We start from the raw sequence: 25,487 nt of genomic DNA, 5'->3' as shown, positions 1-25,487 counted from the left end.
AGGAGAGGAGAGGAGAGGAGAGGAGAGGAGAGGAGAGGAGAGGAGAGTGAAAAATTTTCCATCATGATGCACATTCACCCACCAACATCTTTAAAAAAAAACAAACTTCCAGATTCTTTGCTTTTTAAGCATTTCAATTTTAAAAATCATATTTATTATTCCATGTATGTTTGCATGTCAACTTTGTCCAAGTTTTTAAACCAAAGACGACTCATCTATTTTGCAATTCCTATTTTAGACATTTAAGTATCAGACATTTGTATTGAAGTATTGAATCCAGCGTCACATCTGTATAACTACAGCATAATTACACTGTAATTACATTGTAGTTCAAGTTCTGAACTGTTGAGATATATAGATATAGTTAGAGATATAAATATATAATTTCCATGTATGAATATATCTGGAAAAATCTCTTTCTCTGTCTTTTTTAATTTCAGGTAATTACATTAAAATTTTAGTTGTTTTATCGGTTTGGGCACAAGAATTTTTCAGAAGATCCTAAAATCAGATATTTAGCAGACTGAGTTTGCTTTAATGCATGCTTCACAGTTTCTTTCCTCTAGTATCTTATTGTTCTCTTTTGCAGCTTGTATACTTATGTGTGCTCCCTTGTGCAGCCCACCTGTACTTTGTTTCCAAGCAAACTTCTGTCTGTGTAAAATTATGTCAAGAGTTATCAATCTACATGTTTCTTCAGTAGGAAAAAAGTAATTTCTTCTCTTTCTCCCCTTTTGTACTGGTACTTTGGAGAGTGAAGCTAGTTTTTGTGTTTTGCGCCCTTATATATTTCCACTACATTACAAAAGTGAGCAATTCTAGTACCAAAGTCTAAACATTATGCAGGTCCACAGAGCTTACTCAGGATAGAACAGTGAGTGATGACTTCTGGGAACCTTATCTGAGAATAGTTATCAAGCCTTATCTGAAAATAAGTTTATAAATAATGAAATCAAAGATCCCAAATACATTTGTATCCTGGCTTCCAAGGATAAAGGATAGGCCCCTAATAAAGAGAGAGAAGTGACAATGCCAGAACAGTCCATTTTTGTTTTCCAGCCAGCACAGCAAGCAAGCACATGTGGCCATGTGGATTGTGTTTAGGACTCCAAAGAAGAAGCCTCTTTTATATTTACCACTTCTGTGGTAAATATATGTGATTAATTTCCAGATCAAGTATTTTAATTGTAAGGGAAGGAACAGGATGCAGAATGGTAATATCTAAATGAACATGCACAGGTTTTTGGAGGAATCCTTGATATGTTTCATCTGTGATGTCTTAAAACAATCTCAGCACTGCCATGGTCCTAACATGGTCAAGCATAAAAATGCACATCTGCTTCACTCATTTTTTTTTAACTTTATTGTGGTTTCTTTGCTTTTTGTTTTGTTTGCTATAACATCATGATTTTAATTTTCCTATGAGGCTTTTAATAATTTTTAAATAAATGTTCATTAAATTAATATTATTATCCTTGATTTATTGCAAAAAGACACGTACATGGATAAAACAAATTTGTACTTTCAATCATCCAAATCTTTCCATTTTTAGATGAGTTGATATATTACTTATGGTTCTCAAAGAATATTTTCAAAAATCATGTCTCCCAAAAGGAAGCCTGAAAACTACAGATACTTCCTGTTTATATTATTTTTCAACAACCTTTTTTTTTCCATTGGAATTGGGTTGATGAGGAAACAATGACATTAGCTCTCTTGTGAAGGACTTTGCTAGAAGTGAAGCTTCCTTCTTAGTTGGTGTTCCACCACTTCTCCAAACAGTCACTGCATATGCTTAGAGAACAAGAGATGGATTCCTCTGAAGTATAAGAATATTTCATTTTTAGTTCAAAATAAAATCCCATCTGCTTGGGGCTTCCGCTATAGCTCAATTCTCAACAAATTACCTCATTATGTTTGTGTTGAACATAAGTAAGACTCCATGACTACTTACACAGCTGCTGGGAATCATTGACCACTCTGTACTGCACAAACTGAGTTTCACGATGCAACAGATTTTTAAATTCAGTGTAGCTGAGCTCTAGCTAATGAATTCAGAGTCTCCAACCCCAAAACAACCAGAGGACACAAAATAAGATCAATTTACTAAAAATCCACAGAAGTTGCTGTCATTAGCACCCCATCAGTCCATTTCCCTTTATATTTAAAAGGGGTTTTACTTTTCAGCCTTAGGAGATGTCTTCCAGGGCTTTTGTGTTGTCTTGGGCTTTGGTGATTAGGGAAATAATCATCAAAGTACTGGAGATAAGGAAGATATTTAAATAGTGGTTTCCTTCTTTGTTTACCTCTGAAAAAGCTGAGGGACCAAACAGTTGATGGAAACATTTTGCTAGCTTTTCAAATTTACAGAGTAAATTCAACAGAGTTGTGGTGAATGTTATCACTGAATTTTGTATTCATGCCTGATTCCTTACCAAATTAACTCTTCTGTGAGTAAATATATCTTTCTCAGTTGCACTCCTCAGTCTATGTCCTGAAAATAACAAAAGTGATGGAGTATATGTTCCAGATACACAAACCAATTAGCCTACATAGCTACAACAAAATCTCAGTAAAATAAGTGGTATCCAACTTAAAAGAATCAGATATTGAATCCAGGTTATATAAATTTCTTTGCAACATTGCGTGCCAGCCATAAAATCTTACATTATTTTATGAACAGTTCCATCATTAATCTTGTATGCTGCTGTGGAAATCTGTAGAGAGCATATTTGAAAACAAAATAATACAATGAAAAGAAAAGAAAACCAGCACTCTTACCCACACTAACTCTGATTTTTAATTTGCAATCTTCTCACATCTGATTTAGTAACTGAATTAAGATTTTAGGGAAAAAACACGCACACATTATTAAATCATTTCATAGTAATAACATTTTCATGGTATTTTTTTTCAAAATAATACTAATAATGAGTAAACAATCTTTGCATTGTGACAATATCATCAAAGTTTGAACAATTATGTGTAGATTATCTATGCACACATAGAAAAAGATAAAAAATATTATATGAATAGGTAAGTACACTGATGTGTGTTATATGTATCTATCTGGGAGAATAGAAGGCAATAAAATGCAAAAATTAATCCATTATGGCTTTAGTTATTTACAGATCCCCAAAACATTATGCACAGATATTTTTGGCAATAACACAAGTTTGGATTTTCCTTCCAAATTCTGCATAGAGCTTTTAACTGAAAAATCTTCTGTTCCAGAAGAATGAAGCCTCTCTCTTCAAACTAAATATTTTGATAAGTTTGTTGTTTGTATGAATAACTCCTGCTGCTTTTTGAATAACATGCTAACATTCGATACTTGTCCAATTTCAGTGTTACTTTTACAATTACAATACATTATGAAAAACATACAAAGCCTTCTTTTTTTTTTCTTTTTTTTTTTTTTAAATAAACAGTCATCCTGGCATTCACATGATACTACCTCCAAAGACAAAATAAATAATTTCATGCACAGTACTTTCATGACATGGGTCTTCTAACTTCATTGACTTTAGGACCCAAGGGAAGCCCAGGCACAATTGTCAATAGACCTCCTTGAAATAAAAACATCATTTTTCCTTCTGCCCATTGCAAGGAAGACTGAAACTGCCACTGATAATTAATCCACTGAGAGAAATCAATATTGCAACCGGTTGGAGATGAAACAACCCATAGCAAAATAAACTTTTGCCATGACAGTGCAGCAGTTCTTCGAAGAATATTTTGTCTGTGGGCAGATGTGGAATCTTACTAAATGATTGCAAAAAACTAGAAGGCAGTTGTATCAAACTGTTGTATTTTGTCCCATAAAATGCAGTAATTGTTCTTGTATGTGCTGACTTGTTTTTCAAGACACAGTAATGGCCCCCTATTTGTAAAGTCTGAAAATGTCATGAAAAAAAGAAGACAGAACATCTTGCAAACGGCCAACTGACTGTAAGGAAAAACAACAGTGTTGTATTGCATTCCATTTATACCAGCTCTTGAACTAGACTGCAGGAAGTTGGATTTTGGTATGAAACTCTAGATTTTGAGTGAAACTGGTCAACATTCACAGATGTGTATTCATTTCAACTCCCAGGAGAAGGCGCAAATATTTATTGTAGAAAAGATCATAGGTATGGATACGAATTTCAAAGAATAGAAGAGTAGCTGTTTTAATATAGACCTTTGATTGAAGACAAAACACTTAGATAAAATCAATTAAAATAATAAAGAGCTGTGTGCCACTACTCAAATTGTGGAAAGCAAGCCTATAGCTTTTTTGGGAGTGGCATTTAGCAGCAAATACCATGGCAGTAAATGACAGAGTTCACTGATGCTGTCTCCTAGGAGCCCAGACTTTAGGGCCAAATGGCTAACACTTGGTTCTGTGGTTTCAGCAGAGGTGGTGAGTGAACACAGAATGATTCATGTTCCTTTGTACAAAAAGGCTGTTGCATTTTATTCCCTGAACCTAACAGGTTGCTCTAGCTGATGCATGGCTTCCAGAAAGGCAGCCAGAGTGGGGCAGCCTGCTATTTCTTTCAGCAGCTTTTATCAATGGTAAAAATATATGCACCTTATTTCAATTTATAGACATTGGTTTGGAACATTTAGGATGTTCCACAGCAATATTTAATTTCCTTTACTAGTCTCCTCCTCATCATAATGTCTGGTCTACATTGTTTGCTGTAAACATTTAATCTACTTATGCCTTGGGATTGGGATCCTCTTAATTAGATTACAACTGAATTTTGGATGACTTAAATAAGGCATATACCTTCCCTGACAATACCATTTTAATAGTTTATTATATTATTCTTTATATTATTCACATCTTGAAAATATAATGAAGATATAAAAAATTAGAATTCATCAGTTTGTCCTCTCTGAAACACTTTGTGGATTTGTTTTGTTTGTTTTCATTTTGATGGTTGGCTGATTTTTGGTTTGATGTTTTTGTTCTGCTTGGAATTCTTTGTCTTTTTTTTCTTTTTTTTGACCACCTTTTACTGCTGTCTGGGTCATTCTACTTTTCTGTATTGAACCTAAAGAGATCTTTGATATACAAGGAATCATCCTCTTCCATCTCAATGATTATGTTGCTATAAAGAACTTCAAAACAGAGTTACCACCCACTGTTTGTAAATTCTTTGATACAGAAATAAATTTAGTTTCCAAAAATTCAACCAAAGCATTTTGTTAGACTTAATACATGTCTTCACACCTACAAATACCCAAACATGCAGCATTCAAATATGCATGCACATACATATATGTTGTAATTTTTTTTTTAAGTCTATCAAACTTCCAGTAGCCTCTGAAAGGCTCATCCTAATTCTTCCCTGCCTGCCCAAGGCAGCCACATCCTCAGGACACCCAGCTCCATATATCCTCTCAGCAGCAGAGTGAATCCTGTCTCCACGCTGCAGCAGGTTCTAAGAAAATAAGAAAGGAGTAAAAAAAATGATTGGGAAAATTATTTGCCTGACTTTGAAAATAAGGAAGAAATGTTGCAAAGAAAGGGAGTTGGGTTTTTTTTCCCTGAGAATGAACAAGTAGTATAGTTTCACTTTCCAATGAGAGCTGTACTATGAGTAGTGTCCAACCACCATTAGAGGCCAGAAAATACTTCTGTACATCATTTGGAGGTTACAGTCATCCTTTTTCTTTGGGCACATTTTGTCATAGGATACTCCATTCTCTTATCAGCTCAGGCAGAGATTTTTCTTCAGTGAGTAGCAAGTCAGAAGTCCTTACAACAAGCTTGCAACAGGCTGGAAGACAAAGAATCACTGATAAAGGCCAGTCTGCTTTGGTTTTCATTGAAGTTTCAGCTCCACATCAACATCCCATTCTGACATGGGCTAAGACTGATTTTTCAGTCTCCTCTCTGTCTCTAGTTGCAAGATTTTTGATCTCTGCAGAGAACAGAGCTGAGCTTTTCAGGCATGGAAGAGTCTATGCCACTGGCCTCAAAGTAGCTGCTATCAGAAGAACAAGCTCAAGTACATCACAGGTGATACTTGGAACATCTGAGAATGAATGTGTGTCTGTGCATGTGTAATTATGTGTAAATGTATATTTTGGTATATAATCCTGTGCTCTGACATCTGATGGTACAGATTTTAAAATGGTTTTCACGAAAGCTCTGTGAGTCAGATATTTTTGTACACAGTTTTTACAGGAACGAACCTAAATGCAGCAAAGCAGGAAAGTCACCTTCAAGGAGATAACAGGGTGCAGAGCTCTGACTCTTGTGATTCCTACCCCCCTTCTATTAAAAGCAACATTTTAGTAATGGCAAGACAAACAGCAGTGTTCCTCTAGAGAGAAGTTTCTAGTGTTATGTTGTCCTAGTGTTGTTCTAGTGTTGTGTTTTTTAACCTCTCCTGTCCTTTGGAGAAACTGCAGTTTTGGGTTAGGTTTTATCAAAGCCCACAGCACTCATGGAAACTGACTAATGATGTTTCTTATCTGTAGATAGCCTGAGTCTGGGCATAATTCATTACTTTAGTTGCAGCTCCTCTGCTTGGGGAAGGCTAGTGGAAAAGATATTACCAACCTCACAGCAAACATTTCTGTTCATTAAAACTGAGTTTCAGAAATCAGGCTTGTGATTCCTCCCCTCAGTCTCAGGCAGAGGGGAGCTTTCCCCAGAGGGGGACACTAGGTTGAAACTAGTTTGGAATCTCCCTCTGGGAAAGGAGAGTGTATGCTCCTTTCTGACCACAACTTACCCTTCTTCTGTCAATCCTGCTGCCCCACGCCACTCAATTGCTCTGGCTGCCCCCTTTATTTACCACTTGTCAGCTTTTCTGATTCCAGGTATCATTTCCTTGATAAATATTCATTATATCCCATGATTTATATTCTCCATCTTACAAGTGCAGTATAAAAAAGATTTTTCCTTGGGCTATAGACAGTACAGAAGCTTTCAAGTTCACTAGTCCCTCTACAAGAAAATATTTGTCTGCAGAATTGGCCCTATGGGTGGTCAAGCTAGGTACTTGCCTGATGAGCCAAATTTTGGAGGATAGGGGTGGCTCACAGAAGCTGCTGCACACTGAGCACTTGCATGCAGTGCTCATGCTTCTTCTGCTCAAATGACTCACCACTGGGCATTGTGACTAGAGGTGGGGTTGAGACTAACAGGTTTTGAGTGTTGGCTAAAACATTTTGAGCTCATCTTCCCCCTCTAGGATGCAGGAAGCCTGACTTGGCCCTTAAGCCACATGCAGTTGAAGGAAGCACAAGGTGCTGGGCAGTCGCAGGCAGCCCAGGCAAAAGTTGTAGCAATAACAGCTATGGGACAAGTAGTAAAGGGAGAGGAATCAATCCTCTAAACCACAAGACAGGCCCCATTTATCTGACAGAGAAGCAGAGGAAAATGTGGGATCATGTTTGGCACTGGCGCTGAGAAGGTGCAGCGGGACGCCCAGGTGGGATGCTCTCACCTCTCTGAGCACAGTGGCAGGTCGATCTGTCTTGTTTCTGGGCTGAAGTACATCTGCTAACCCACCACATTCCCAACTCCATGTGTTGACCTGAGGAGGTTTGATGAGAAGGACTGATTTCAAGAATAGATGGCTTGTGTGGCTGATTTATTTCTGCTGAAGCAGACTACCAGATCCTCTGAAGCTGTCTCAATTACCTCTATGTAAAGGCTGTTATTCTTCTCCTACAAGTAGTAGTCATGTTTGAGTGGCCCGATTTGTGCAGATTTGGCCTGCCTTGTCCACTTAAAAGACTATTAATCACCACTCCAGTTTATAAATCAAGGAGGCCAAGTTGCTGAGAGCAATTGAGAGGCTGAGGCTCCGCAGAAGCACTTAGCCAATTCCCAGACCCAGGCTTAGCATTTCTTTCTCCCCGCCTTTAGTCGTCAGACAATTCATCATCCTTCTCCCATTGAGGCAGAATGAGCCTGACAGAAGAATGCCTGAAAGCTAATCAATATGATCAACTTCAGGGGGAGAGCACATCAAAATTTTTTTGGTTTCTAAGTCCTTTAAATAAACACGACCTATTCACTTTAAGATTTGGTAGTTTGAATTTATAGAAGACAAAACCAAAAGACAAAGCGCAAACTAAAAAAAAAAAAGATGCAGCAACAGAGGAAAAATATACAGCTTTTTGCAGGAGCTATCTATGAAGAATAAAATGTCAGGCAAGGGATAGGACTATTATGATTGCAGATTGTCAGTTTTGGGTACTACAGTCACACAAGATCGCTTTTCTTTTACAGCAGTGTCAAGTGCAATTGGCAGGCCAGAAGTCACAAGGAGGTCTGTTCCTACTAAATAAACATCAGCCTGTTCTGTGCTTGCATGTGGACTAATGAGGTTACGATAGAAAATGGATCTGCTCTGTAATAAGGCAGAATGAGGGAACTTGAACAGGAGGTTTATTTTCCTATTCTGTGATAAGTTGCTTTTACATATTTCGAGTACAGCCTTTTTTTTTGGACAGAGAGAAAACATAAATTGTTCATTGTACGGAGGAAAGCATGAGTGACAACTGTAAGTGGAATAGACAGTTTCCATTACCCCCTCACACTTGCTGAAGAATAATTTGCAAAGGCTGGGTAAATTGTGTTTTAAGAAGTGTAATGACGTGTAATAATTTCCTGTCAGCATGTCAGTTACAAGCAGAGTGAGTTTGATAATTTTGGGATAGGAGATAGAAAGAATTGCAGCTAGGGGGGAGGGAAGACAGAGAGAAGAAATGGGAAGGTCTTTTAGGATCGCTGGCTTCAGAAACTAATGAAAGCATAATTGTAAAAAAAACCAAAAAAACAGGTGGAGTGCTAGATAAAAGCAAGAGCTGTGCAGCAACCCGCCCAGATACTAATTCCCATTTGCTTTCCCATTAATCTTGCATAAAGATTCCAGGTCACAGGTCCAGCTACAGGGAGTATTAAGCAATTTAGTAGGATGGGAAATGGCTCAGAAATCAGAAAATGAATGATCAGAAAAAATTTCCTTTTCTTGTCCCGCAAAAGGCATCTGTAGCATAATGCAGAAAAATGTTTCTGCTCTCGGTCTCTCTGAGAAACGGAATAAAAACCCCAAACAAATACATAAAGAAAAAATAAAAATTAAAAAAAAAGAAGAAAAAAAGAAGAAACAGTTGGGATGTATTTGACTGCCTACTCATCTTTGAGAATGCACAGTGTGGTAGAGATCAGTAAATGCCACAGCTTATAGATCAACCTAAGATGAATGAGCCAGTTATTTTCACACTGTTTCACTCCTTCTTCTCATTTTTATCTTAAAGACAATATTGTCTGAGATTTATTATTTATTAATTTTGTTATTTTATCATGCTGGCACTTCTGTCAGGAGCATAATATTTACTTTAATCCAGCCATGATTGAATCAAATGTCCACTCTCCATTATACATATATGCACCTAGAGTTAGTCTGCTGACCTCACGACACTTATTACTGATTTGCATTGTTGCAAAAGTAAAGAAAATTTGACCCTCAACATGCAAATCTTATATTATTCACCCCACCTTCCTGACAGACCATGATTTCCCTTCTTCAATACATATGGTTCTCCAGAAACATTTCTTAAAATTAAACAGGACTGTTTCCACCACTTCTTCATTTTTGATGGTGCCTTGAGTGTAAAACAGACACATTTTCTTAGAGAAGCTACTTTAATATTGAATGTAACAACTGACAGCATTTTCCTAACAATCTATTTCTCTTCTTATTGCTGTCTTAATGGTGGTCTTGCACAACTTCCACTGCTCACTGAAATTTAAGCTTTTAGAGCATTGAGAACTTTCAGCCTTAAATGTGCCTTAGAAATAAGTCTAGTTTATATCAAATGTTGAATTCACTGGTTAAAATAGAAAATTTACGTTCCTGGATATGCAGCAAGGTAAGCGAGTATTTTCATTTTAGTTGTGCTACTTTGTAAAACACATAATAAAATGCTCTGTGTTTGGTAGTTTTGGTTTGGGTGATGAGGGTTTTTTCTCTATAAAATAAAATATTAACAGCTTTTGCCTCCAAATAGGTTTGAATGTAAATTTCACATCAATTTCTGGTTTCTTCTCTTCTAATGTTTAAGAAGATGCAGAGGTAGTCACGTCTTGGGACTGAGCATGGAACCACTGATCACATTGCTGCATGCTGACATCAAGAAAGAACCTGACATATTCTAATTGTGTGACAGTGCATTTGTCACCACTAATTTTGAAACTGATGGCATTGGAATAGTTAGGTTAGGAATGCAAACATGCTGGACAGTTGGAAGAGTGTGATAAGTCTTGTTTGTCTTCAAGGTGTGCCACTGAAGTAGTCTCCTCAGGCTGTGGCTTTCCTTTTCATTACTTATACTCAAATAGCATCATCTTAAAAAACAAAACAAAACAAAACAACAAAACAAAACAACAAAACAGAGAAAGCTGTTTTAAATAAAGTTAAAAAGGAACATAGACACAAAATAATTATCCTTGTCAGTATGTTACACAACATACCAGATGAAAACATATTACAAATGTAATAGCTCTCAAGAGGTAGTTTCAGTGAAGAACATCTTTTACATGAGTGTTTTTCTGGAAGAATCTTCAAGAATGATCATTTCAAGTCCAACCCTGCAGAATTCTATCAACAGCTATTTGGTTACTCGACCCAAGTTTCCTGTACAATGTCACAATGCAAAGCTCTATGCACTGATGCAAGGCATAAGTCATAGAAGTTGAACCTCCAGAAGGAGACATCACATTCTACTGAGGAACAACTCCAAGAAACGTTTTTTGATCTGGACTGAGAAGCAACCAAACATGAGCAACTAATTAAACGTAATGGTAAACACCATATAAATGGGGAGAGGGGTGAGGGGACACATGTGCACTTGAGCAGGGGACACCTAAAGGAGCCAGGAGTCCATTTTACTTCTGTGAAGAGCTTCACCAAAGTGGTGCTGAATCGCTGTAAATTGGCTTCTTGTCCCTCCTTTTGGAAGGACGTTGACGATATTGTGATGTTACAGAATGTAACAATAGAAATGATCCATGTGCTGTATAATCTGCCATGTGGTAAAACATTAAAGGACATGAAGTGGTTTGGTTTATCAGAAGAAAGGCAAAAAAATAGAAGATGAAGGTGGCTTAATTATAGTTATAAGTACTGTGCAGTAAAGTGGCTTCTCATCTACTAAAGAAAGAATAAAAAAGAATCAACAGCTGTAAGATACAGAAGACAGTAAATTCATATTTAGTAGTTAGTTATGCTTTTGCAGAAACACTAACTACCAAGGGAAGTGGCAGATTCTCCATAACTTAATATATCCAAAGCATGGTCTGGAAGTCTGTCTGGAAGATATGCTTTCGTCAAACATAAATCACTGAGCTCAGGAAATAAATCTATATGATCTAATGGGTTTTTTCTAGCCCTTAGATCCCATGTATTTATAAAATATGGTATAGATTAAAATTTAACTAATAGCTTTGAGACTTACTTTGGTTTCTATTAAATTATTGTCTGTTTTTAAATACTTAGTGGGTATCATGGCTTGTCTCTGTTTTCCCTGAGAGGCTGGGGTCAATTCAGAAGTATTTCTCTTAACTTTAGAGAATAATTTTAAAGGCAGCTAAAGCCATACTATGCACAGATGGTCACACTGGACTGAAGAGCAGTCCAGGAAAAAAAAAAGAGTATGTTTCATATTAGGATATCTCCCTAAGATGCATAAAAAAAATAGATTGAAGAAAGGGGTATGTGTTTTGAAGTTTATGTTCTTTCTTTCACAGGTTACAGAATTTATTTCAAATGAGAACAAGAAATGCTCCAAAGGTTATTTTTAATTCTTTCTCTTTTTTACCTAGAACTTGTTGGAAAATAATTCTTCAAGGGTCTTGTTTTTCTTTCACAAAGAGCTATCAGTGGACCTCCCTTCAATCAATATGGAGATAAACAAGCCAATATTTAAATGTCTGAAGTTTACACTGCTGTAATATGTAAGCATGAATTAAAAGGCTGGAAAAAAAAAAGTTTTGGAAAATTGCACCTTCATGTCTCCAAAAAGGCCATCATTTTCAATAAGGACAAAATTATTAAATATTCTTAAAGGAAAACTGAGTTTAATTGTGATCCCTGAAAAATCATTATTTCAATCTAAGAGATATAAAGGAATCAAAAATACAAATCACAGGTAAGTGAAGAAATTAACAAGTTATTAGTACTTTCTGTAATTCCTCAATTTCCCTCTTTTTAATATTGCTATCATTACTGCAGTGCTTCTCATTAAGTTTGTGACTATAATTAGAATTTTCCATGTGGCAGGCACTCTTCAGATAGAAAGGAAGGCGTAGACTCTCCTTGGAAGTGCATATTAATAATCATTGTGTTTCATATTGTTACCATTTTTAAGAATATCTAAACAATGAAACTTTAAAATGTTTTCACTTAAATGTGGTGGAAGTAATCACTGTTTGCAAAAGAGAGATCAAACACAGACTAGGCTTACAAATCTTTCTTTCCCATAAAGATCAATTCTGCCACACATGGAAATAAGGAGCATGCATTCTTGACAGATACACTGATCCTTGCCATGGTTATGGAGTGAGCTCGGACACATGGTGTGCACTGGTCTGTGAATCGCCCTGGTCTGACAGGAAACTCAGCAGATGCTCGTCAGGATTGCTACAGATACTTTCACCCCCTCTTGGTGGCTTGAGGCATGACCATATTCCAAGCCAGGGTCTCTCCCACCACAAAGAGGTTTTGAGTGAGAGGTTAAACCCACTGAAGGAGCTGCTTTTTCCCAGAGACATGGGTTGACCAGCAGTGGAGCTGGAGCTTTAGAATTCCAAACCCTCTGCTTTGAGTGTTTATACCTTCCCTCCAGCACCAATATAATATCTTCCACAGCTACAGAAATCTGAAAACTGACATTCTTTTGATGCAAATCCACTTGGACAAAGAGCCTGTCAGAAATATGGAGTGGCTGAGGTCTGCTCTGGGTCTCTAAAGGTACTTTACTCCAGTACAGTCCTCAGCACTGTATTTCTCCATGGCATGTGGACCTCTACCTGACAGGATTCACATGCCCTAACATCAACCTTACTTTTGAAATACTGGCATCTTGACTACATCAGTAGCTACCCTACTGATCTTGCATCACCCATTTTGTTTGTGTCTCAGAGTCTGACAAAGGGAATAGATCCGTTTCTTCTTTCTTCAGAATACACTGTTCTCCAAAACATCAGGATTCCAGTTTGTGCCATAAAGAACACCGAATATCTATATTTTCTATATCCTGAATCACGTATCCATTTCAAAGAGTTGAGGATCACAGCTGCCTTATAACAAGGTCCAAAACTCCTGCACAGTCAAGGTGAAAGGTTAATTCAGGTGGCCAAGTGAATTGCACAGGACAGACCTCTGACATAGATACATCTGACCTTGGATAGGAGGGTTAGTGAAGTCTACTGAGCAGTGACCATTCTGCACAAGGAGCATGATTAGCCATATAACAGCATCACACCCAAAGTTGGAAGGGATCTCTAGAGATAATCTCATCCCAGCCCTCTACTAAAGCAGGTTCACCTAGGGCAGGTTGCACAGGACCACAGGCCCATTTTGAATATTTCCAGAGACAGACACTCAGCAACCTTTATGGACAGCCCCACATTCTTCTGCAATGCCTTTGAGCAGCCTGATAATCTAGATAAATCTTCAGTTAAACAAGAGCCGAATGTTTCAAAACAAAATGCAGACAATTTTGTCCATATCAGTCTAATGGAGGCTGTGTTTCCATGTGCAGTGCATTTCCATTCAGTATGCTTTAACTAAAACCCCCTTGCAGTAAGCTATGGGAAGGCAGTAGAGCTAGAACCAAGCTCTGCTCCCTAGAGGAGCCTGTGGCAGCAAGGAGTGTGACAGTGACACTTTAACAGCATTAGCCTCACACAGTACTCCCTGCATCCTTGCCAGCTTCCTGAAGGAACTCTACCCCAACACCCAAATCTGCAGCTATGAGCAAAACAATAGGTTCAGCTCACTTCTGGATATGTCCAAATAAAAAGTGAAAATGTTTTTAGCCTCCTCTGCTGCGCAGTTGCTGCACACTATGCTGCTTTGTGGGATTTTCTGACTGAGTGCCAGCATGGTGTGGCAGTAGGACTGCTCTGACCATTGCAGGGTGCCCCAGATGATGTGCAACCACTTGTACCCCAGTTTCCTCCTCAGATAATTGCAAATTCAGAAACTGCTGGTCACACTTGATAATACACATGGCCAGTTCTGTTTGAGCTGCCCACAGCTGCACTATTTCCGCTTTATAGACACTCTGTAAAGCTAGATTTTTACTCAAAATTTCAGAGACTATGCAAAAAGTATGATGAAGTCCTGAGCTGCAGGCACTCTGGCCATGTTACAAGTATAGAAATGGTTTCTAAATGCAGTTAAAATTATGAAAGCTCTATTATTCATGATGACACTGATTATCTTCCCCCATACCTCACTGACAAATTCAGCCACTGCTTTTAGATTAGATATCATACTTTGTCCACAGACAGCCCTAGAGGTAGGAATTAATTATTAAATACTGGTTGATGATAATTACATGATATCTTTATTGACCAAAATCAGAAAGGAATGTGTGATGTGTTCTAAATCTTCTCTATAAAATGAATCCTCTGAGAAAAGAGAATGTCTATTCTGAAACAAAAAATTAGCTCTTATATAAACCATCTTTAGAAACCTCTTTGTCACAAACACTTGCATCATGCACTTAAAGCATAAAATGGGAGAACACATTTCAATCCAAATGTTTTACTTGTCATCATTAAATGAAATCTAGATAATAAAGCAGAACAGTAATTCAAATTCAGTACTGAGGATCACATACAAACTGTGTGTCCCTGCAAAAACTCTTATTTAAATTTTGGTTTTTATATTCTTGTGTCTTTCAATAATCACCTTTTCAGAAAGGATAGCTGACTTGAGTCCTAAAACTGAGTGATCTTAAATGAACCTTCCAAAAATCAGATAAAATTTACCAAAAAAAAAATCATTATATTAATATATATCAATATACTACATTATTATATTATTATTATTATTATTCCTTACAATTATAGTCAGTAAAAATTTTTATGCTACTGATTAGTTTTCTGTAATTTTAGAAGAAAAAGTGTTTTATGAAGTACAGATAAATCTTTTATGATTCTTTTTAATATATCATCACAACAATAGAATTTCTAACTACAAGAGGGACTGCAAAGAGAATTTAGGTGAAAAATAACGGGTTTGATAGCTGTATGTTGTTTCTTTCAGAATGTTTTTATTTGTATCTGGGGACTACTACTTGCACTTAACAGTATTTTACATATATAGAAAACTAAATTAAGAGATAGGAGGTATGGCAAGAATAAGAATTGACAAATGTGGAGGAGTGTTTGTGACAGAAGTCTGAGAAATTAATTTTAACCTGCATATCAGAAATCAGACCTATAACAGAAAAACAAGGTGTCTCAGAACGACAGCAAAATGCTGCCCCAGCGTTTGAACAAAGCTTCAATCTTAATATCATCCAAGGTGGTAAATTCTGCCGAAGAATGGGCCCAGAGACTGAAATTAGAATCACATGGATCTGCAACTTTATGAAGTTAGATGCAAGTGACAATTAAAGGAAGGGTGAAACAGTCTAGTCTGGTGCTTTCTCAGACTTTGGCAGTCAGTGTGGCTCCCTCCCTGTTCAACTGCAGATCCCAACCAGCCTCACTACATAACTCTTACTCCGTGCCCGGATTTGGGCTGATCACAAGACAACCATTTCCTTCCAAGAGGAAACTCAAGCTGAGAGGATGATTTGCAATGGGATACATGCCTTACCAATAGTCTTAGGACACACAGTGCCATCCATGAAACCTACTGGATCAACACAAACTGGTTTCAGCCGGGGAAAAGGGTCTGATTCTGGCAGAAAATCAAGGACTCCTGCACACTACATAATACAGCACTGCATCCCTCTTACATCCTGAAGGACCCCAGGATGGTGATATCTGTGCACACTTGTATAGCTTTTCTGCTATGGCCTACTCATGCACATACAGCAGAGTCAGGAATGGCAGAAATGGCAAGCAGTTGGTTATAACTTCTTTTAATTATTTTGTTTCTTTTTTTCTCTCTTGATTTTACTGCTGTGTTTATTCTGCACTTCTTTTCACTCCTGGATTTCTCAGTCTGAGCTGAGCTGAGCTCCTTGGGGATATTCCCTCACAGGGAGTCCCGCTTATTTCAGTTCTCCGGGTCAGGACAAGAACTCCAAAGCCTGTTAGGATCTTGTTTCTTGTGTTTATTAGGAGGTCATCACAAAACTTGGCAGGTCTCTCCAGACTTTCTGCGCAAGTTGAATTTACTGCAATTTGGCTCATTTCTTTCTGATGGTACAAAATGGCCTTGTGGCTCACTTTGGCTTTGAAGGCAAAAAATGGCCTTGTGCTACACATTTCTTTCAGCTTTATACTCATTTTTATCCAATTAACAATAGACACGTATATTATTTTTCTTAATGACCCAATGACCCAACACCAGTGTGCTGCACTGCAGCATTTTCTAACCAATCACTTACTATTACCCAAAAACCTCTAGAAGAAAAACATGAAGAAAGAAGAAGGAAAAGAAACAACATTCTAAATCCTCCATCTTGTCTTCTTCTTTCTAAACTAGCTTAATCTCTAAACTTTAACTTTTTCACCTAGTGACTTAAGAAAACACTCTAATCTACACACTCACACTTTTAGCTTTTCTACCTAACAGTTGTTTTCATGTATCACCATAAAACATGCTCATAAATTTCATGGTATATGAAATTCAGTGTTCTTCTGGATCTCAGAGTCAGGCATCAGAAACAAGGGCACACACTCTGTGTTTCAGATTCCAAAAGTTGGTGACCTCGGAAGAGAGTATGTTGTCTCAAACAAGGCTGTCAACATGTTTTCCCCATGGTTTCCTAACTTGAACCGTCTCCATGTGGTCATATGCTAGACACAAAGCAGGGCACACTAGACAGATTTTTGGGTGAGTAGATGCAAGAGCATAAGGGATAGGTACTGAGCCAGGACGTGACGACAACTGATACACCCTGAGGACATAACCAGTCTACCTTTATCTAGTGTCTGCCTTGAGCACAGTGACATGAGCAGCATCCCATCCAGCTGGCCTAGAAGTCAGAAGTTAGCCCTGACATGGGTCACATGATTGCATAGATATATCTTTGTCTTAGTTTTGGATTGATAGCCTCAAGCAAAAATGTAAAGAACTCAGTACCTCCTTCATAACCTGTTCTTTCAGAGGACACAGTAAAAACCATATGCCTTAACATGAGAGCTATTGGAAGAAGGTTGTGGGAGATGCAGAATAAGAACTATCTATTTTTATTCTGGAAGTGGGCCATCCACCCATTTCTCCAGGAAAGTAATGCTTACTACAAGTGTAATCACTGTAACTGAATCATTATGTTGTCTGGATTTTTCTTTTTTCTCCTTCTGCCTTGTTCAATACTCTGCCCTTGACAGTATATCTTTCCAAAGTCTGTTTCACTGAATAGTCTTTAGACAGTTCTGGTACTTTTTAAATACCAGATCGAAAGTCAAGTCAGAGAACAGATAGAAATCATATATAATGGCAAGAGAACAGAATTAGTGGAAGCTTTATAACAAAAATGGTATTTAGAAGAGAAACGATTAATCAGTATTGGTTGGAATCTCCTGTAATGATGAATAATTCAATATATAACTGGTAAGAGTATCACTAGCCTGTATCCCTATACATTTGGTTCATCTGAGAAAATCACTATGTAAATAGAAAGAGCACAGAAGCACTCCAAGGCCTCTGTAACAATGGAAAATTCTTTATTTAAATGATGGAATTAACATCAGCCTGAGGCTTTCCTGTGAATTTCTGATGCAAAGCTGCAATTTGCATATCTGTGAGTGTGTGTGTGATATAGATTATTGCATATAAATAAAGATCTGCAGAGCTCTCTGAATTTTCCTGTACAGATCTATGAGTAAGTAATAATGTACTGCCTCTTTTGGATTTCTCTCTCTGCAAAGGAGCATTAACTTCTGAGCATACAAGAGTAATTTAAATTAGTGGTGTGTAATATATGGGTGGGCAGCAGTCTCTCCACAGTGGCTCTGTAGCTCTTCGGTGCAGGAGCAGCAACAACCCAATCCAAACTGAAAGTTTGCCCCAGATATCTCCTTTCCCTGATCTCCCCTCACCCCTGAAATTAGCTGTTAGTACCCTGTGGGGTGAGGTGGATGACAGCTGTGCCTGTGGTGTTGCCTCCCTGAAACTCTAAGCAACAGCAAGCAGTAACCCAGTGAAGCTCAGCTGCAAAGGAACCATCCGGAAAAGCCTGGGAACAAACCCATGGGCAACATCCCATCCCTCCCAGTGACTGACAAAAAAAACCACTGTCACCTGCACCCTGCCTTAGTCGAGGGCAGAAGGGAGCCACCAGTCAGGTAACCAGCTCCAACTCTGACAGGGGAACCCCCAAAGACAGGGACTAGGGGTACTTTTGTTCCTTTGGCATCATCTGATAAATGCAACGGGACAAGGCAGAAAACAGCCTCAAAGTACAGACTGTATAACCCTTGGCCATGCACTAGCAACTGTCTGATCATTTGGCTGGAGTAGCAACATTACATTACTGAGGAATTAACACCAAGGTGGAAGATAGGGATCTCCCAATGTGTGGAAGACGATCCTTAACCCACTCCCACCTAGGATTTGAACTGCTGGTAACATCTGCAACCCCCCTAGTAATTCACCCAGCTATCCATGTTCCCCTTTGTTTATGTGGTGCCTCACTCTCCTCATCTTATCCTGCTCTGAAAATGGGAATCATTACACAAATGAGAGGATATAGCACAGATGACAACATAATCTATCATTTCTTCCTGTAACTGCAATATTGTACGATATTCATGCAAGCAGATCTGGAAAGAGAACCTTGACATATAAAGGGGCAGTGCCAAGCTCATCTTTCCCATCTTTGAGAAGAAACACAGAGTGTGATGATGGCAAAAATATTGTGCTGCATTTTGGTGTCATTGTTCATAAACTTGACTTGTTTGACTTGCTCATAGACCATCCATTGGTCTATGAACTGCCACCACTTTAAATGAAACAACTTTTTTTTTTTCAGATATTAGAATTCTAGGCTAGCTGGAGGACTTTCTATTGAAAAATTTTAACACCTGGAAGCGAATTTGGATTTTGTGTTATTTTGCAGTTACATATTCAGGGACAATAATAGGCTAATGAAATACAAACTTTTCAGAAAAGAATACAGAAATACAGTGTGTTTAAGACCTCACTTATTATATGGATGGACTAGTTTGGTGCCAGCTAGAAAAGGTGTTCACTGAGATGGAACTTACTTGAAGAAGATTATACTAAAGATTAAACACATAAAAGTCTATAGCAAGGATCCTTATAGAGGACAGTAAAAGGAGTTAAAGGGACCAGGATCACATGGCACTCATAAAAGAGCTTTAAAGGAACTCAGGTATTATATGAACTAGTACTGGTGACACATAGACTACAATTTTAAGAAATTGGAAGAATATACTCACTTTTATGGGTTTGGTAGGGAACTGCAAACAGGGTGCATTGGAAAATTGTGAAAAACCCCAATGAAACTTGCTGATAAAACCAGACAGGATTGATGCAGCTTTGGTAAGAAAGTCGTGCCTTAAAGATCTGCTTGAAGCCATATGAGCAAGTATATGAGTAAGCTTGAACACAATGATTTAATTTCTAGTGGTCTCACTCAGGGCTCCTCAACATTACCTTCTAAAGAAAGCAAACTCTTCTGGACTAAAAGAGAAGATGCAAGGATATACAAAGATAGAAAATAAAGAGTGTGAAAGGAAGGTTACCAGGGTGACATGAGACTCTAAACTGGCATCAATGCCATGCACCATACTGAAAAAAAATGTTGAAAGGAAGGAAAATACCGAGATTACGAAGTCTGCAAAAACAGAAAGTTATTTACAATAGTCAGAACCAACACTGTGTAAAAGGAATATCAGGGGAACATGCAATTTAGTGACTGATCACATGACAGAATGTCATTAGAAATGCAATGCCAACACACAAAAAAAGAAAGCATACTCAAAAAATATTCTTAACTGTACAGTTTTGGACTCTCTGCTATCTACTGCCACTTGCAAAGACAGCAATTCACAGTTTACTGCTTTGTACCAGGCAAAAAAATCAAAAGCACTGTTAAGAAGGAAAAACAGTAAACCAAAGTAAACTCATTATGCTACTATTATCTTTTTATTAGCTCATATGCTGAATAGTCATGTGGCTCTACTTGTCACATTTCACAAACTCACCTTACCCCAAGACACTCAAAAAATAAATTTAAATAAAAAAAAGAAAAGTAGAAAGAGGAAGAAATACAAAAGGTTGCAGAATAACACAAGGAAACACATCAAAATCAGAATTTTTGACCTGCAAAATGGCCTACTGAAGAAGGATGTAATGAAGATCTGTAAAGTAATAAATGTTCTTGACAAGGTAATTATGGAACCATGGTTCATTTTTAGTCCTGACAAAAGAACTAGTAATACCAAAACAAATAATCACCTTGAAATTCTGAAACAGAGTATTTTTTAATACAATGCACAACTAAATATTGGAAGTTTAAGTAAGATGATGATTTATTAAACCCAACAACTTCAACAAATTATTTTCTAGATGTGATACATGGATCATAAATGAGTTAAATCAGTAAATCGTAGAAAATCATAGGTTAAGTCAAGGGGATTATCACTATATGTTTTTTTCCTCCTTAATATAAGCTCCATTTATTTTTCCACTGCCTAAGGGAGGTAAAACAGACATTTGACTGGACCCAGACATCATGGATCACCAAAAATGACCAACACCATATGCTGATAACCACATTACCCTTTCCTCTTGCCTTGAGCTTGGTGCTGAAGTTCATGCTGAACTGTTCACAGGGCTGCTGTTATCCACAAAAACCTGTCAAAGTACATTGGAAAAGAAGTGGGGACTCATAGCAACTCTCATTATGCTTTTTTTCTTCCAACAAAGGCTTTTGCACACATTTTTCTACACTAGAAAAATAGAAGACCTAACTGCTTCAGTCCTCATCTGAATACTGCAGTACATTTTGAAATGCTGAAAAAGAAGTTGCAAACACATTCAAACAAGTGTAAACAAGGAAAGCAGTGTAGATCTGCAGAGTGAAGGGGCCATGGTCACATATAGTAGCACTACCCAAATGCACAGCTTGACAGTATTTCACCTGGGCTGCCAGGCTTTGAATGCATCCATGAAGGATGGAGACACAGGAACGAGTACTGGAATGAGCAACAGATGAAAAACAAAAACTTAAATGCCTAGTTGCTAGGATTTGTTTCTTGATAAAGTTGCTGGGAGGTCAGCCAAAAGAAATGAAAGAAAAGAAACAAGCAGCAAGCCAGAGAAGGTTCATATTTGGTAAAAAGGAAATGTGTCAATACAAGGGTTTGGAGGTGACTGGGCAGAAGCAGAAGTGTAAGTGAAATAGCTTATTTTGATGTGACAGCATTCTTGCTAGATTTAAAGCAATAAGTGAAGTGTTGCTAGAAGGTTTCTAATAAGCAATTTAAGAAGTCCCAAGTGCCTTAACAAAAGCTGTGTAACGAAGGTCATGAAGGGGATTCAAAGATGTTAAACAGGAAGGAAAACATGCAGCACTATATATAGGAAGAGGTAATGAGAAGGGAGAAGTAGAAGGTGCATTTGAACACAGCAGTTTTAGGTTTTAGTTTTCTAGGCTACAACTTTTGCCATCTATAGCAGTGAAGGCAGACCAGAGCAGAACAGAGTAAATCCAGTCATCAAGAGAAATTAAAACAGAATAGAAAAAATTAAAATAGAAGAGATAAAAAAAAAAAAAGAGTGATTACAGTTAGAAGAAAAGAGGGATTAGATAAACTATTTTTTTTATTTTGGAGCTTTGGTCATTTATATTAAGAAAAAGATGTTACTGAGGTAGCCAGGTATTACTTTTACCAAGGCTTGATGTTATTGCTAAAAGTTGCCAGAGCTAGGAAGCTGAGGAAAGTTGAGGATATGAAAGCTGGGGTAGCATCTGCAAACATCCATAGTGTGAGGTAAAATCATGTAATGATTGAACTCTATCAAGAGTTCCTAGAGGGCAGAGAGATATATAATTCCACATTAGGGGACAGAATAGCCAGAGTACTAAATAACACAGCACATAACGTGATTAATGAGGCAAATATTTTTAACAGGTTTAAGTTAGTAATTGAAACCTTGCAAAAGACTGCACCAAAGAAACAAATTTATTTGAAGTCATCCCTGTTTCATCTCCTAATTTTATGCAAGGACCGGAAATTATGCATTTGTGCAATGCCCAATAAGCTTTTTTTTATATATATTAACTAAGAGATAAAAAATGAAGAGGTTTTTCTGTCTGAAGTTTGTGAAGCAGCTGTTTACAGTGCGTTCTGAGGCTGAGAGAGGTTTCCTGGTACAAATCAAAGTTGGTCACATGCTATGTGGTATTTCTACTGTGTCCTTAATTATCTAAGAGCACAGCAAGTAATCAAGGGTATCTTTCCAGCTCAGCAGAAACTATTTCCACTGACTTTCTCTGGAAAAGAGGCTCCACTTCAGCTGAAGTATCTGCTGTAGCTGGAAAAATTGAAGGCTTTCTATTTTCCCCTAGGGGCTATGTGGCTTGTGTCCATCAGCAACCTAGCATATTATTAGCCACAGAAGTATTTACCAGTTATGGGAACCTGCTTTTCTTCTTCCTCTTCACTTACAAAATGCTGGTTTTTATCTTACTGTTCACAGATTGAAATCACACCACCTTGGCTCTTAAAATCCCTTTGTAAACACACGCTCATCTCAAGTGCCTGTGGGCGCAGCTACCAGTGCTGGAAGCGGCAGGTCCACGGGGAGCTGGGAGGCACCTGAGGAAAAAGCAGCTCTTTTTCCTCAAAAGGAGTGCTGCTCTGCTTCTGGTGCTTCCCCTGCCCAGGAAATGCTTTCTCAGCTCACACAGGATGAGGGACCTCCTTGCCACCACCTCACACTAGCTTCACAAAGAGGCCTCTTTCTCTAGTCCTGAGTTTCTCCTGAAGGACCAGACTGGTGTAATTTGAAGTCCTTCCTTCCTTATCCTTCCTTCCCAGTCTTCCTGTTCTAGTGTACCCAGGATACCCGTGCCTTTTTCTCCTCTGGGATCTTCTCTGTTGAAAGTGAAAAAGGCATCCAATGCCAGACTGCAAACATCCAGAATTCACTGTCCAACCATCATTAAGCACACGACATCCAGCCTGGAAATGCCTAACTACAAGAAACACAGAGCAGCTGCAAAATGCTCCCAGAAACTTGCTCCTATGCCTTAATTTTCCAACATCCAGGAATACTAACTCACTAGTCATACTGAATTTCATCTCCTAATTTTCCCCAGGCACTGAGAAAGACATGTATTAGAAAATTTCAGTTTATACACACCATCAGAAACACAGTTATTTGAAGTTCTGCATAGATCAATTTATTATTTCTGGAAGAAGTATTACATGGGATAGTACCTCCCAAAAGTTAAAAAACAAATTAAAAAAATAAACAAATTAAATTTTCCCATGAAAGCTACTTAATATAAAGAGTGCCATCTGCTGGCACTGTTGAAGTGAGGCGTTGTTCATAGGCATCTAGGTTCAATAAAGTTTTGCTATGCCTTGGTAAGGGCACATTTCAACTCTAAGCTGTTTCAAATTCAATAAATACTTTTATTTATTCATGGTGTTGCCTTCATGGAATAAAAGGGCAGTCAAGCACAGTGGTCTAGACATATCTTGTGTGAACATTGAGGAGAAAAGTATCGTCTATTAATTCACATTTTTATATTCAAAGCATGTCTTTGTTGTTTTGGGATTTCTGCATCTATTTTGCTTTATCATTAATAGATTTTTGAAACACATTTTGAAACAATTTCGAGAACATGAAAATTAAAAATATAAGAGAATTTCTGAAATACAGTGGGTGAGACTTTTAAAATACCCTACTTCACCTTGTGGCAAATGTACAAATTGTACAAATGTCAAACAGCTTCAAAAAATCCAACTTGCAGGTCTCAGGTTGAGAAGCACATTATTGATATAATACTGCTGCATACCTGCTTGATCACATGAATTTTCTACAAAAGCATGTGGATCAAGCCTCCTAAAATGATACTTAAATGCATTTTAGAAATATTGCCTCCTCCATAACTGAGATGAAAAAATGCTGCCCGCAATAAGATGTTCCCTGTGTCTTCGGTCCTGAGCTGTGCCAACAGTGAGCTGAATAATGAGAATAACTAGAGGGGATGAGGATGAAGGAAAAAGGGAAATAATGTATTAGCTTGCAAAACACTATTTTGTCTAAAACCAAAGTTAAAGTAACATTCCTCTTTGCTAGCTCAGTGACTGCTTAGTGAAGAAGTCTGCTTTTGAGTGTCAGCATTATTTTTAACATTTACACTTCATGCTGCCCTGGTGAAGTAAAAAAATAAAATATCTTAGACTACATCCTCTGCAGAGACAAAGAGATTTTTATTATTATTACAAGACACTGGAGTTCAGTTTCTGATTTCCAGCATGTTCACAGCACAAAGTATTTTATTGTCTTCCCTAAAAAAATTTCCATTCAGATTGCAACTCACTCCCACTCCCTCCCCTTACTTCTTTAGAGGCCATTACGTGACAAAGTGTACCAGACCAGTTCCTGAGTAGTTAAGCTCCTTCCATCTCTAGAACTGATAACAGCTATTCCATTTTGCTTTTCTTATAATGTTTTTTCACATCTGACTCTCTGTTTGACTTCCTCGACTTTGTTGTGCAGTTCCCATGAATTATTGAGGCAGTTTCCAGTTAAATCTCTCTATCCAAATGAAGCACTCCTATTTTTAACTACCCACTTCGCTATTATCCTCATACCATTTACTTCCTCTCTACTGTCCAGTCTTTTATCAGTCAGGCTAGCAAAAAGTCAAGAAGGTTGCTTTGCCAGGTACTAAACTAGGCAAATATCTGCATTGGTGCTTTCACCAGTCTGATGATACATATTATCTTCCTAAATATTTGCCCTCTATGTCTAGAAAATAGAAGAATTCCAGGAAATCTCTTTGAACATCTTCTCCCATCTAGTACAACTCTTTGAGCTGCTCAAGCTAGTTTCTTATTCTTACAGTCAAATGGCGAACTGACAGTGGAAGGATTCTTCCCAGCCTGATTACAATGACTTCCACACTCTACCAGCCCCTCACAGCATTATGTTTGGCCAGATTTCACACAAGACTGTTTTCCATTTCCATCCACTTTGATGGCCAGTGTCTTAATATTTCTTATCCAAAAAGTCATCTTTAAGAGCAGCCTTATGTTCCTGTGAAAATTTGGCCTTCCTTCTTCCTTTTCG

The sequence above is a fragment of the Parus major genome, chromosome 2, assembly GCF_001522545.3.
Source record: "Parus major isolate Abel chromosome 2, Parus_major1.1, whole genome shotgun sequence".
Taxonomy (NCBI): domain Eukaryota; kingdom Metazoa; phylum Chordata; class Aves; order Passeriformes; family Paridae; genus Parus; species Parus major.
This window is presented reverse-complemented; position numbering follows the sequence as displayed.